The following is a 13,572-nucleotide window of genomic DNA, read 5'->3' as shown; positions in this document are numbered from 1 at the left end:
GTCCATGCGAGGACACGGGGAAAAGGGGGCCGTCCACAAGCCAAGGAGAGACGTCGCACCAGAAACCCACCCCACTCACACGATCTTGGACTCCCAGCGTCCAGACTGCGAGAGAAGAGGTCCTGTTTAAGCCAGGCGGGGCTGACGGCTGCGGCTGATTGGCACCGAAGGATGGGCGAGGCCATTTCACTCTTGACCCCTAGGCCAGCCCTGGGGCGCCGCCTGAGCCTCCACTCAGCCCGCCCCCCTGACGGGGCCCAGGAAGCCCCAGCCCTGGGCTTGGGCCGTGGTCCGTCCTAACGAGTTGAGCTCTTTGGGCCACCTGATTAGTTCAGGAGTGAGTATATTCTATACGTTCATATGGATACGCAAAGAGCAGTCAAAACAATTGTGAAAGGGAATGAAGTGCGAGGACTTACAACCCGATTTCAAGATTTACCACGAACCTGCTGCAATTAGAAAGCATGGGGTCAGCGTAAGGATAAACATATGGGTCAAAGGAACAGAACAGAAAGTCAGAAACGAGGTGCACATGGTTACGGTCAATTGATTTTTGGCAAAGGTGCCAAGGTAATTCAACGAATTTTATGAAAGACTCTTATAACTCAACAATCATTAAAAGTAACTCAATAAAAAGTGGGCAAATGGTTTGAAGAGATGCTTCACAAAGGAAGATATATGAATGGTCAATAAACACACAAAAAGGTGCTCAACATCACTGGTCTTTAGGAAATGCAAGCTGAGACCACAGATGAGAAGCTACTGCAAACCTAGTATAACAGCTACAATGAAAATGAATCTTGTTGGCAAGAATGGGTAGCAATTGGAACCCTCAGCTACTGCTGGTGGGAATGTAAAATAGCTGGAAAAACAGTTTTGTAGTTTCTTATGTAGTTAAACATAAATGTACCATAAACATTAAACTTACCATATGACCCCGCAATTTCACTCCTGGGTATCTACCCACGAGAAGTGAAAACCCATGTCCACAAAAATACTTGTACATGATGCTCACACAGCCGAAAAAGTGGAACAACCCAAATGTCCATGAACAGCTGCCTGAGTAAGCAGATCATTGCACATCCACACGGGATACTACCGAGCCACAGGGGGAACAAATGTTGACACGTGCAGTCACATCGCTGAATCGAAAAGGTACTAAGCTGAGAGAACGACACCAAGCATGAAAGACGACACACTGTACATTCATTTTTATTAAATTCGAGAAAACCACAGAGACAGATAGCAGGCCAGTGGCTGCCGAGGTGGGGTCAGAATGTGGCTGAATGCAAAGGGGCACAAAGGAAGTTTGGGGGTAGTGCAAGTGTTCTACAACTTGATCATGCTGGCTGGTATGTAGGACAGTTTACATACATCAACCAGAACTCACTGAACTGTACATTTAAAGTGAGTCTTTTTTGTTTTTTTGTTTTTTTGTTAGTGCGTAAATTATACCTCAATAAAGCTGTTAAAAAAGCCTAGCCCGGCCTTTCACGGTCTGTGTAATAGTTCCTATCTACTTCTCTTACCACCTTTCCTCAAGGCCTTGACATAGGACAAGTTTATTTTTGTTCTTGTTACCATCCTGTGCGGGTCAGGGTCGGGGGAGGGACTCCGATCCACAGGGTCACTCGGGGACCAGGCTCCTTCCACCTCTTAGCTCTAGACCAGGCGTGGGGAACAGCTGGCCCGGGGACTGTGAGCATTTGGTCTTGCCCTGCCAAGGCAACCGCAGGCGGGACTCATAAATATTTTGAATGTTATTGTCGCAAAGAAATTCACGTAGAATAAAGGAAACTGCTCCAGCCAGTCAGCCCACCGACACCACTGAATTAATAACGTAGGAGGAGATTAACGGGTGACGTCTCCTGGACAACCTCTGGAAACGCCTTGCCATCAAACAGTTTCCCCCAAAGCCCCTCTAGATTTAAAGAAAAAAATGATTAAGGGACTCTGCAGAGTGAGGTGGCGCTATTTTTAGTTAAAGTTTATCAAACGGGTGTTTCATGTGCTATAGGTTTATTTTTACTCAAGTGCCCACTGCATAGTAAGAAAACACTGTACTGATACTTTCTGGTTTACAAAGCGTTTCAAGGACATTTATACATTTTTCCACCACAGCCCAGTGAGGGGGCAACAGTTCTGACCCCGCAGGGCCAGGCCTTCCCATTTGTAGCTCAGGCCTTCCCGCAGACTGTCCGCCCCTCCACCAGTGCCCTCATGGCCCCTCTCAGCACTGGCCGCACCTCTGTGGGCCTGGGTCAGGGCAACAGACCTTGCCCATGATGCCGTGGGTCCAGGAGTGCACCAGTGACACCTGGGGACCGCCCACCCTCTGTCGGCACCCGGTCTGCCACCTTAAAAAGGTGAGGACCACAGCTTTCAGATGTTCAGAAACAAGTTCAGGGGAATGGTTTTAAGTGAAGTGGATGTGGTTCATCTGCTGGTTTTTCTTTCTTTTTTTCTTTTTTTAAATATATCTTTATTGATTTCAGAGAGAGGAAGGGAGAGGGAGAGAGAGATGGAAACATCAACGATGAGAGAGTCATTGATCGGCTGCAGCCCGCAACCCAGACATGTGCCCTGACGGGGAATCGAACCCCGATCTCCTGGATCCTAGGTCTATGCTCAACTGCTGAGCCACGCCCGGCTGGGCTCCACTGGTTTTTCTTAATCCAACCCCAGCAAGTGGCTGTGGGGGTTGCAGGCATCAAGATAGCAGCCTGCTCACTGCCCCAGGGCATCCCAGCCTTCTCAGGACAGCTTCACTGCTTCTCTGAAGCTCAGACTGACCACCCTCCCTCCCTCCCTCCCTCCCTCCCTTCCTTCCTTCCTTCCTTCCTTCCTTCCTTCCTTCCTTCCTTCCTTCCTTCCTTCCTTCCTTCCTTCCTTCCTTCCTTCCTTCCTTCCTTCCTTCCCTCCCCCCCTCCCCACTCTCTCCTGCCCCACTGGACAGACTCCACGCTGCCCTCCAATGCCAAGACCTTGTTCTGTGTTTTCTCTTAAAGAGGACACGCGTGGGCTCCCGGAGAGCCTTCCCATGCATCAGAATAGTCTCATCAAGCACTCACGCAGCTCAGTGACTTGCTGTGGTTCCCAACTTGGCTGCCTGTTCGAATTGCCAGGGGGGATTTTCAACCGCTCAGGGCCCAGCCGCACCCCACGCTGCTTCAGTGTTTCTGGGGGGAGGGGCACAGGTGTCCGTATTGTTTACAGCCCCCGGATAACACCACCACGCAGCAGGTGTGGGACCCAGTGTGGGCCTCAGGTCAGCACCACCTGGGACTCGTTAGACATGCCCGTTCTCGGGCTCGCCTGGGACCCACGGAGTCAGACACTCGCGCGGGCCCAGCCGCGTGGGTTTAACAGGGCCTCCAGGTGAGCCTGATGCTCGCTCACGTCGGAACCCGGGCAGAGCATCTCAGACTGAAGCGAACCACGTGGGGAGCTTGTCAGTGGGTGGGGGTGGGGCTGAGATTCTGCGTCTTCCAGGTGCTGCGGCTGCTGCTGCTGGTGGGACGGCCCCTGCTGGGGAGCGAGGGCCTGGGGTCCCAGCGACACAGCACATGGCAGGCGCTTAGTAAGTAGCTGCTGGATCCGGTGGCCACCTGGAGGATGTGAAGATTAAGGGCCGTACGGGACAGGCCCGATGTGGACCGGACACATCATCCCGGGGAAATGACCCCGGTGTTGAAGTTGCGGGAAGTGGTGTGCACAGCCGTCCCTGGTTACTGCGAACAGCTGGGAGGTAAGTCGTGGGCTGGGAGGAATTTACACTTCGCCCCCCTCGGTGCCTGCAGTTCGCTCGGTCCTGGGGAATGTTAAAGGCCCGGGTGGAAGTGAGGCCTCACGTCAGCGGCTGGATTTTCTTAAGTCCCACTGGGGACTCCATTGTGCGCTCGCGATGACAGTGTCCTTAATCCAGCGCCCCTCACGTAGAAGTGGTTCCACACCTGCACGCTTCCGACTGGAGTCCCAGGGCGTTGAAGGGGGTGCAATACATACAGAATAGTTTCATCAAACACTCACGCAGCTCAGTGACTTGCTGTGGTTCCCAACTTGGCTGCCTGTTCGAATTGCAAGGGGCAGCTGGGCCTGTTTCTGATGCATCTGCAGCAATAGTCAACAATGGTCACAAGGGGGCAGTCTTGCCCCACAAAGATTCTTCGCTGCGGCTGGTGGCTGGCGATCGCGACCTGCTCTCTCCTAAGACTTCCTTGTGTCGATAACACTCTTGTGGGTCCTTGACCAGGACCCGTAAGCAATTAAAAACACGCCAAACAGGTCTACATGCATCAGACTGTTAAAAACGTCTGTGGGCTCTTTAAAAAAACATTTCTAAGGATTTCTTTCTCTTGCCGTTTTTATGCAACTGGAGCTGGTTATACCAACGTCTCCGGGAAGACGCTGTTCCTTCCGAGCGGTGCTGGAACATTCCGCCCCGAGGTGCTAGTACTGCTCTGATTCAGGAGGTTTTGTTCTCGAGAGGACATTGATGTAGGGGAAGCCTATCGGTTTAGAAGTTAGGCTCCTGTTATGTTGAATGTTTCCATTGTTGTCTTGGTGTCTTCCGAGTGGACACTGTTGCCACTAGTGTTGGGGACTGCTGAGGGCTCTCCCAGAACACGCGCCCGTCTCCCCGCGCCCACCCTCACCTGCTCCAAATTTAGGCCTCGGCATCGCCCGGTCATGTCCTCATCAGCACTGGCCTGAGCGAGTCTCCTGTTACAGGGTGACATTTATGGAAACTCAGAGCACAAGGATTTCTCCGCTGTCCCTTTTCAGGCGTCTTGCCTTAAAGTGGCCGGGATGCCACGTATTTCCCCCATTCCAGGAGCCCTGGGCCTGTGCAGGCTGTTTAGACGGCACGTTAATGAGGCTCCTGTTTCGGTTAATTGTGCAGCTCCTGACAGGGCCTCGTCTCCAGATGCCCGGGCCCCTCCCTGATATGATTTCCATATGTGACCCCACGTGCCCTCGAGGGCCACCTCTGAAGGAGCTGACCCCCCAGCTGCCTTCTTGGGAACAATAAGTTGTCTGTGTCTCCTGGGCTCCCTTCCAGGCTACTCGTCCACTCACACTCGGCCACGCGTGGGAGCCATCAGGCAGGTCCCTCTGAAGCGTCTGCCTCGGGAAGCCAGGTCCCTCTTGACACAGGAGGAAGGGGACAGGTCCCAGGGTTCGCTCCGCTGTTTTCCATCTGGCCTGCTGAGCACTCTCTCCTCTGGGCTGAGGCCACGGCAGGATTTCAGCAGGGGCTTAACATTGTCTGACAAACATCAAGAGAGGCTCCACTTGGTGCCAGGCACTGTCCAGCCCTGGGGACCTGCGGGTGGACGCCAGGCCTGTAGAGCAGCGTGGAGCATCTGCAGAGTTTGGATTTCAGCCTCGATGTGAGCCCTGCGTCATCTTGCATATGGGTGGCCATGAGAGACCTGGCTGTGGCCTGGGCTCGCTCTGGTCTCTCGGTAGGCTCTAGTCAGTGGCATTTGCCCAACCTGGCTCCCAGCTCCTGTCCGCAAAACCCAGGACTGTCCTGTGGCTTTGAGGGGAGGTGGGTCGGCCAAAGGCAGCGGTGTGCTCGTGGCCTCGGGTGGGGTGTTTCCCAGGCCTTCACCGGGAAGGGAATTGGGTTCCATGAGTTTCCATGGGGAGGAGAGAAGGCAGGTTGTAGCTGGTGTCAGCTGGAAGTGCATTTGGCCACAAATATCAGGACACCTGGCTTCAGAGTTGGACACAAATAGGGATAAGTAGTCGTATATAGAATATATATTTTACATTAATAGACTTTTTTTAGATCAGTTTAGGTTCACAGCGAATGGAGTAGAAGGCACAGAGGTTTCCCATCCACCCCCTGCTCTCCCACACCCATGGCCTCCCCTCGTCACCACCCTAGAGTGCACTTGTTACAATCGACGACCTACAGTGAAACATCATCACCCGGAGTCCACAGCTGGCACTGGGGTTCGCTCTCGGTGTTGTGCATCCTGTGGGTTTGGACAAATGTGTAATGACACGTGACCACCGTTATAGTCCCATATGGAGCAGTTTCGTCGGCCTGAACGCCCTTTGTGCTCCGCCCGCTGCCCCTTCCCTCCCCCCAGCCCCTGGAGACTCTTTGCTGTCTCCCTAGTTCCGCCCTTCCCAGGACGTTGGAATCACACAGCGTGCAGCCCGTCGGATTGGCTTCTTTCACTTAGGAATAAGCAGTAAGTGTGCCTTTCCGCGGCTTGATAGCCGCGCCCTCTTGGCTGAGCAACTGGGTAGTCCGGTTCACAAGAAGCCCTGGCGGGCTGCTGCCTGGCCCCAGGGCCCACGGTTACTCTCGGGTCCCCCCCGCTGCTGGTCGTCTTTTCCCCTCGTGGTTGCAGAGGCGGCTTGGTCTCCAGGAAGCAGGGCCAGGACTGCATCGGAGGCAGAGGGAGGCGGGGGGGGGGGGGGGTTGTCAGCCAAGGCCGTCAGCTTTGTGCAGAACAACAAGAGGCTTCCCAGAAACCCCTGCAGGGACCGTCCACTTACATCTCCTTGGCCAGATGGGGTCACATGGCCACCTCTGGAGGGTAAAGGGAAAGGTCAACCCTGGCTCACCCCAGCTCCGGGTAGGGGTTTACCCTCCGCTGCTTCAGAGCTCCTCAGGGCTCTGCTGGCAGAGCAGTGCATGATCGTGTGTGTGTGTGTGTGTGTTGAAAAACGTGGGATAGCTATTGGCAAGTGTCCGGAGGCCACAAATCTCACTAAAAGACCATTTTCATGGCAGGAAATGGCAGTGCTCCCTCCCCTGCAGGTGTAGAGGAGATTCAGGGGTCAGCTCCGGGAGGGACTATGGAAGGTTAATTGTTACGTGAATGGTACAGATAAACTTTGGAGGGGGAAGGAATCGCTGTGAGTTCAGAGAACTGATGGTATGGATTTAAGGATGGGTAGAATTTAAGGATGCTCTTATATAATAAAACATTTATTATATAAGAGCATCAAAGGTGTCTAATTGTCTTTTAATATCCACTTGTCTCATCTTCTCAGCCATAACCCCAACTTTGGGTTACACGAGGCCCACCTTTCCCAGCTTCCCTTGCAGCTAGGTGTGCGCAGGGAGGTGAAGGGAGGCCGTAAGTGCCCGCCACAGGAACGGGCCCTTCCCTTTCCCTTCTTCCACCCATGGGTGTGAGGCCAAGGGGGTGCCGAACCATTTTGGGGTGCTAAAGCCACCCCTAGGGGTAGAGAAGCAATGAGACCAAGAGAAGTAGTCATGGCTACTGTGGACCTTACACCTGGGCTGTTATGTGAGAGAAAATAAAAGACTTTCTTGTTTAAACCATTATTAATGTGGTTATAGCTTTGAGTCTATATTATAATTAAAAGTAATAAGCTTTTAGTGTCTCCTGAAAGCCACGTTAATCATACTTATCTAAATCGATACTCACCTCGCCTCACATTGTTAAGGAACAATTCATGGCTTCCTTTTTTAAAGGAGTTTTCTGCACTATGATTGACGGTGGTCCAGTTTGCTTCTTGAGTCTGAATGTCCCTGTGGGTGTCAGCCTCTTTGACAAGAATGACGAGCTATAAAGTTGACGCTGTCCTATCTGCCCTCCAACCCTTCACTCAGGTAGGCATTAGTTGTCGCAGGGATGGGAAGGGACAGCAGACAGAAAAAACTGGAGCCAGGTCTGTGCTTCTGATTTTTCAAAGTCCAGCCCTCGGGGTCGTCAGCAAGAACTCGTGTGTTCAGACCACTAAGTGGGGGAGGCAATTGGAAGAGGGACACAGGCAAAGAGAGCCCAGCCAAGGGGGCCTGGGGACAGGAGACAGGGAAACTCAGCAGGACCGATAGGAATGAGGTCACCTGAGCAGGCAGGGACATATGACCCCTCGGCTCCTCGGCTCCTCTCAGCACCTAGGGCTTACGCAGGTGTCCTAGGACTTAACTGCAACTCAGGAAAGGGGAGGGGAGCTGATCGGACCGGTGGAAATGCTGCTGAGCTGTGGAGACGTGGCCGGGATTCCACGTCTTGCACATCTGCGTTATCGACAGAGCCTGGCCTCTACTGCGCACGCATCCGTTCATGGATGTCGGTCCTGCGCTCGGCAGGGCCTGGCCTCTACTGCGCACGCATCCATTCACGGATGTAGGTTCTGGATATTGCAGATTCCACAGAGATGCGGCTGAAAGCTGCGTGAGCCATTGGCCTCTTTCCCCGCCCCGTTTACTCTCTGCTGTAGCCACCAGGCCCTAGGTGGCCACAGCTGAAGGTCTTGATGCTACTGGGTAGTCTGAAGAATACTGGAATATTATATTATCACACGTGTAGGATCTGTAGAGCTAAAATGTGGAGTTCCTGTGTGGGTGGCAATGTTTCAAGGTATATTTTTTTGCTAACAGCTACTCACTTTTCATGGGGTCCTTTGCCCAGAAACGGGGTGCCCTAAATATTTGCTGAAGAAAAGAGGGACATGTGTTTCTCTGTGATTTTCCAACAATTTAGCCTCTGTTTGAGAGGCAGGTGACTGTAAGTGAATTGTCACAATCATGATTTTCTATTTGTAAGTTAACACGCAGCAACAGAGCGACCCCTGAGGGTAAACACCCAAGGCCACAAAACTCTGTGCCCTGTACAAGGAAGGCCGAGAATCACTGGAATAAACTGTATCATTGGCTACATGTGAATGATGCTGATTTTGCACCAAAAAAGAGCTTTCCATGAAATTTTATTGCTTATCTTAGAGCCATACTAAGAATTGTATATTCAAGGGTGAAAATAATTTGCTGAAGTCCCACTTCTTCCCCTTAAAAAGTCACTGATTAGCAAAATTGTGAACAAATAGCTTTTCAAGCAAGTCAGCAGCAAAATAGTTTATACAAACAAATTACCCTGGTGGCGAAGTAAAAGTTCCCCCCAGATGGGAAGCTTGGCCACAATAGTGAGTTATTTTTAGGAGACACTGTGGATGGAATTTCATACAGTCTTGGAGGGAGAAGATCTTTCATTACATGACATAACTCATAGCAAAATTCAGAAGCTGTAAAGGAAAATATTGATAAATTTGACTTCACATAAACTCAGAGCTTTTGTACTTCAACAATACCATAAACAAATTTGAAATACCAACCACAGAATAAGCATCAAATTAAAATATGAAGCCGATCTTCAACCTGGCAATTTTCCACTACTAAGAAAAAAGTATTTGCGACGTCCTGTGGTGGAGGCTGTCAGCTGGATGTTCCCTGAGGTTGCTTTCCTGCATGTCATGGAATTCTAGAGAGGCCTCTGTACAGCTCCCCCCGCTGTCCACAGTCCCTGGCTCCTGATGGTCTCGCCCTTGCATGGTCTCCTTCCCTTGAGTGTGGGTGGGACACGTGAGTTTCTTTTAGCCAATAGAACATGGCAAAGTTAGCAGGACATAAAAGACTGTGTGTCTGTGTGAGTGTGTATATAAAATGGTAGCACCCATCTTGCTGGCGTCTCTCTCTCTTCAGCTGCCTTTGAGGAAATCCCATATGACAAGGGACCGAAGTGGCTTTGAGGATCTGAGGGAAGCTTCTGGTGGACCGCCAGCAAGAAACTGGCACCTTTATCTACAACTGGAGCCTTCATCTACAACTGCCAGTAACTGAGTCCTGTAAACAACCAGAGTGAGTTTGGAAGCAGGTCCTTCCCCAGTTGAGCCTCAGATGAGGCTGCAGCCCTGGCCAGCCCCTGAATTGCCATTTTGCAAAGGACCCAGATAAACTGTGCCCAAGCTCCTGACCCACAGGAACTGTGAATAAGAAATGTTGAGTTTTCAGCTACTAGGTCAGTGGTAATATTGTCAGGCAGGATAGATAGCTAACACGTAGCCCGACTGCATTGCCTCTCCCAGCCTGCCTTGTAGTTGGATGTTGCCAAACGACTAAGCTCTAACCCACAGAATGTAAACAGAAGATACACAAATGGCCAATGAGCACGCGAAACGATGCCCAGCATCACTAATCGTTAGGTCATTAGGGAAATGCAAACCCAAATCAGAGTGAGATACCACCTCACACCCATTAAGACGGCCACTGTAAAAAATAATGAAAATAGTAAGTGTTAGTGAGGATGTGGAAAAACGAGCCCTTGCGCCCTGTTGGTGGGAATGGAAAGTGGTGCAGCCTCTGTAGAAAGGAGCGGTGGCAGGCCTGGCCAGCGTGGCTCAGCGGTTGAGCATCGACCTAGGATCCAGGAGATCGAGGTTCAATTCCCGGTCAGGGCACGTGCCTGGGTTGGGGGCTCCATCCCCAGTGGAGCAGGAGGCAGCCGATCAATGACTCTCTCATCATTGATGTTTCCCTCTCTCCCTCTCCCTTCCTCTCTTTGAAATCAATAAAGACATATTTTAAAAAAAGAAAGAAAGGAGTGGTGGCGGTTCCTCAAAAAATTAAATGACCGTATGATCCAGCAATTCCAAAGAATTGAAAGCAGGGTCCCAAGGGACAGTTGTACACTCACGTTCACTGCAGCACTATTCCCAGTAGCTAAAGGGCAGAACCACCCAGTGTCCAGCAACAGATGGGGGAATTGGCATAATGCGGCCCATGCCTACGACGGGATGCTATTCAGCCTTAGAAAGGAGGGGAGGCGACCCTGACACAAGCTACCACATGGATGGACCTTAAGGACATTTTGCTGAGTGGAGCAAGCTGGTCACTAAAAAGAGCAAATACTGTTTGGTTCCACTGACATGAGGTCCCCAGGGTAGTCAGATTCAGAGAGAGAGAGAGTGGGACGGTGGTTGCCTGGGTCCAGGGGAGGAGGCCATGAGGGGTTGCTCGGTGGGGACAGAGCTGCCGTTCTGCAAGGTGGAAGGAGCTCGGGGGGGGGGGTGTTGCACAGTGATGTGAGTGTACATGACGCTGTTGAACTGTACCCTCAGAGACGGTGAAGATGGTAAACTTTGTTACGTGTGTTTTACCACAATAAAAAAATTAAAAAAGCAGCCTGCATAAACAACGTGTGCTAGCCCCAGTGTATAAGAACGTGTGTGTGTGTGTGTTGTGTGCATGAAGAATTTCTGAAAGAAAAAACAAGCGCCGTTGGCAAGGGTGACAATGGGAAATCAGATGAGAGAGACCTACCTGTTCACTGTAACGCCACTGGTGCTGTTTGGAATTTGAGTTTACGGTGAAGGTGGCTTACTTTTGAAATTTATTTTTATTTATTTTTTTAAAAATATATCTTTATTGATTTCAGAGAGAGGAAGGGAGAAGGAGAGAGAGAGAAACTTCAATGATGAGAGAGTCATTGATCGGCTGCAGCCCACAACTGGGGCATGTGCCCTGACCGGGAATCGAACCCTGATCGCCTGGATCCTAGGCCGATGCTCAACCTCTGAGCCACGCCTGGCTGGGCTTACTTTTGAAATTTAAAACAAATGATTGATAAGGAGATCCGATTCCCGATCCGATTCCCCCGACACTGGTTCTGTACATTGCCCGGGGCAGTCACTGAGGGTCACGCTGGTTCCTTATGTTGGTTTCTGCTGAGGCATTTGGAGCCGCTGGGTTTTGGTTTCTTCTATACAATGTGTTTTCCAAAGGATAATCCTTAATTCTTCAAAAGCAGAACAGCTAGAGTAAGTTTTGGAATTTGGTTGGATTGGGTTTCAGTGATTTGAATTAATAAATAAAAAGTTACTAAAAGAGACTTCAGCCCTGGCTGGTGTGCTCAGTGGTTAGAGAGCCGGCCAGTGCACCTAAGGGTCGTGGGTTCGGTTCCCCGTCAAGGGCATGTACCTGGGTTGCGGGTTCACTCCCTACCCCTACGGTCAGGGTGCTTGCGGGAGGCAACCACTTGATGTGTCTCTCACGTTGATGTTTCTCTCCCCTTTCTTCCCCCCCTTCCTCCCTTCCGCTCTCTCTGAAAGGCGATGGAAAAAATACCCTCTGGTGAGGATTGAAAAAATATTTTATGTATAAAAAAGGAGACTTCAGTGTTTCTAAAGCACCACAGAGCCACGAGCTAGGAAACACTTGGCCCAAAATGAACACACAGCGTCCCTTGTTTGCAGAGACTGTGACCTCGACCTCGTGCGTCCCAAGGCATCCGGTAAATTCCGTAAATTCTGCGCAGTAGTAAATAAACGCTTAAATTCATGGGGAGTAGAAACAATTTTCACAGCTAATGTCGACTGCCACAGGTCATGGGACTAGTTCACTTTGACTGTGACTCTCAGCTTAAAGATAACTGAAATGCGCCGTTAGGCAAAAGAGACGTGGACCAAGACATCAGCCCGGGGGAGGGAAGAGTGCGCAGAAGTGCGCACATCCCTGGGGTCCGCACAGGGCCCGCAGCCAGGCGGCGCTGAAGGGCGCGTTGGAGCGTTCGCGGGGCTCAGTGGAATAAGCCGGCAGAGAAAGGTAAGTACCGTTTCGCTTGCCCCGGGGTTTCGTGGACAAAGTTAACTAGCAAACAAAATAGAGACAGGCCTAGACACAGAGGACGGACTGACACCGGTCAGAGGTTGGGGGGCCTGGGGGCTGCGTGAAAAAGGTGAAGGGATTAAGCAAAGACAAACGCGACTCACTGGCACAGGCGACAGTGTGGCGGTTACCAGAGGGGAAGGGGCCTGACTCGGGTGGTGAACACACACGCGGTGCACAGACCATGTAGAGCTATGCACCTGAGCTGAAGAGGCACAGCCCTGGGAAGCACAGGGTGTCGTTCTTTGACGTTTCCATCCCCCAGCTTCCTGCTTTCGATACAGGCAGATGCATTTACGTGATGACAGCGTTCTCTATGTTCATTAGAATTTGTGATTCTAAATTTGTAGCTAAAACGTCTGCTTATTTAAAAGCAGCAATAATTTACAGCACCGCCCCACAGCCGAGCGCTTAAGGCAGGGTTCTCCGCCTCACATGATTAACACTTGGGTGGATGTCCTTCTTTGCGAGGTCTGTCCTGTGCACTGTGGGATGTTAGCAGCACCCCTGGGTGCCAGTAGCACCCCTTCCCCAGTTGTGCCAACCAAATATGTCCCAGGCATCGCCAAACATTGACAACTGCTGCTTGGCAGGTGTGGCTGGAGAGAGGGCAGGAAGGAAGGGGCCATCCACACCTGTGATGCCGCTGCGTCTGGGAGTCACCTGAGCCCCGTGTCTGGACCTTCCCCTGCAAGGGCGTAGGGCACAGCTGAGAGGGCTGGGGTCCTCTGGGCCTTATTCCATCTCCCTGGGTGGGCAGCAGTGGGACTTTGTGTCCATGTGTGTTGGGCGTGTGCCAGGAGTGACCTGTGCTGCCGAGGCCTGCATGTGGCCACTTGTGACAGGAAGTGCCACAGCTTCACAAGGGACTGGCCAGCTCCCACCCGTGAGTGGTGCTAGAGTCCCAGCTGCTCCACAGTCTCAGCGACACTTGGCATCACTCACATGAGCCTTCTGGTGGGTGGGTGTGATTGTAGGTTGCACTTTCTGATGACTAATGATGTTTCCCATCTTTTCCAGTGCTTTTCTTTGATAATTACAAAAGCAGTCAATGTGTGTGTGTGTGTAAAAGGAGGAATTGTGAATATATAAAAAGGCGGAATAGCAAAACTGCAGGAGGTGTTGACCACCCCCAG

The sequence above is a fragment of the Miniopterus natalensis genome, chromosome 6 (genome assembly GCF_054644295.1).
Source record: "Miniopterus natalensis isolate mMinNat1 chromosome 6, mMinNat1.hap1, whole genome shotgun sequence".
Taxonomy (NCBI): domain Eukaryota; kingdom Metazoa; phylum Chordata; class Mammalia; order Chiroptera; family Miniopteridae; genus Miniopterus; species Miniopterus natalensis.
This window is presented reverse-complemented; position numbering follows the sequence as displayed.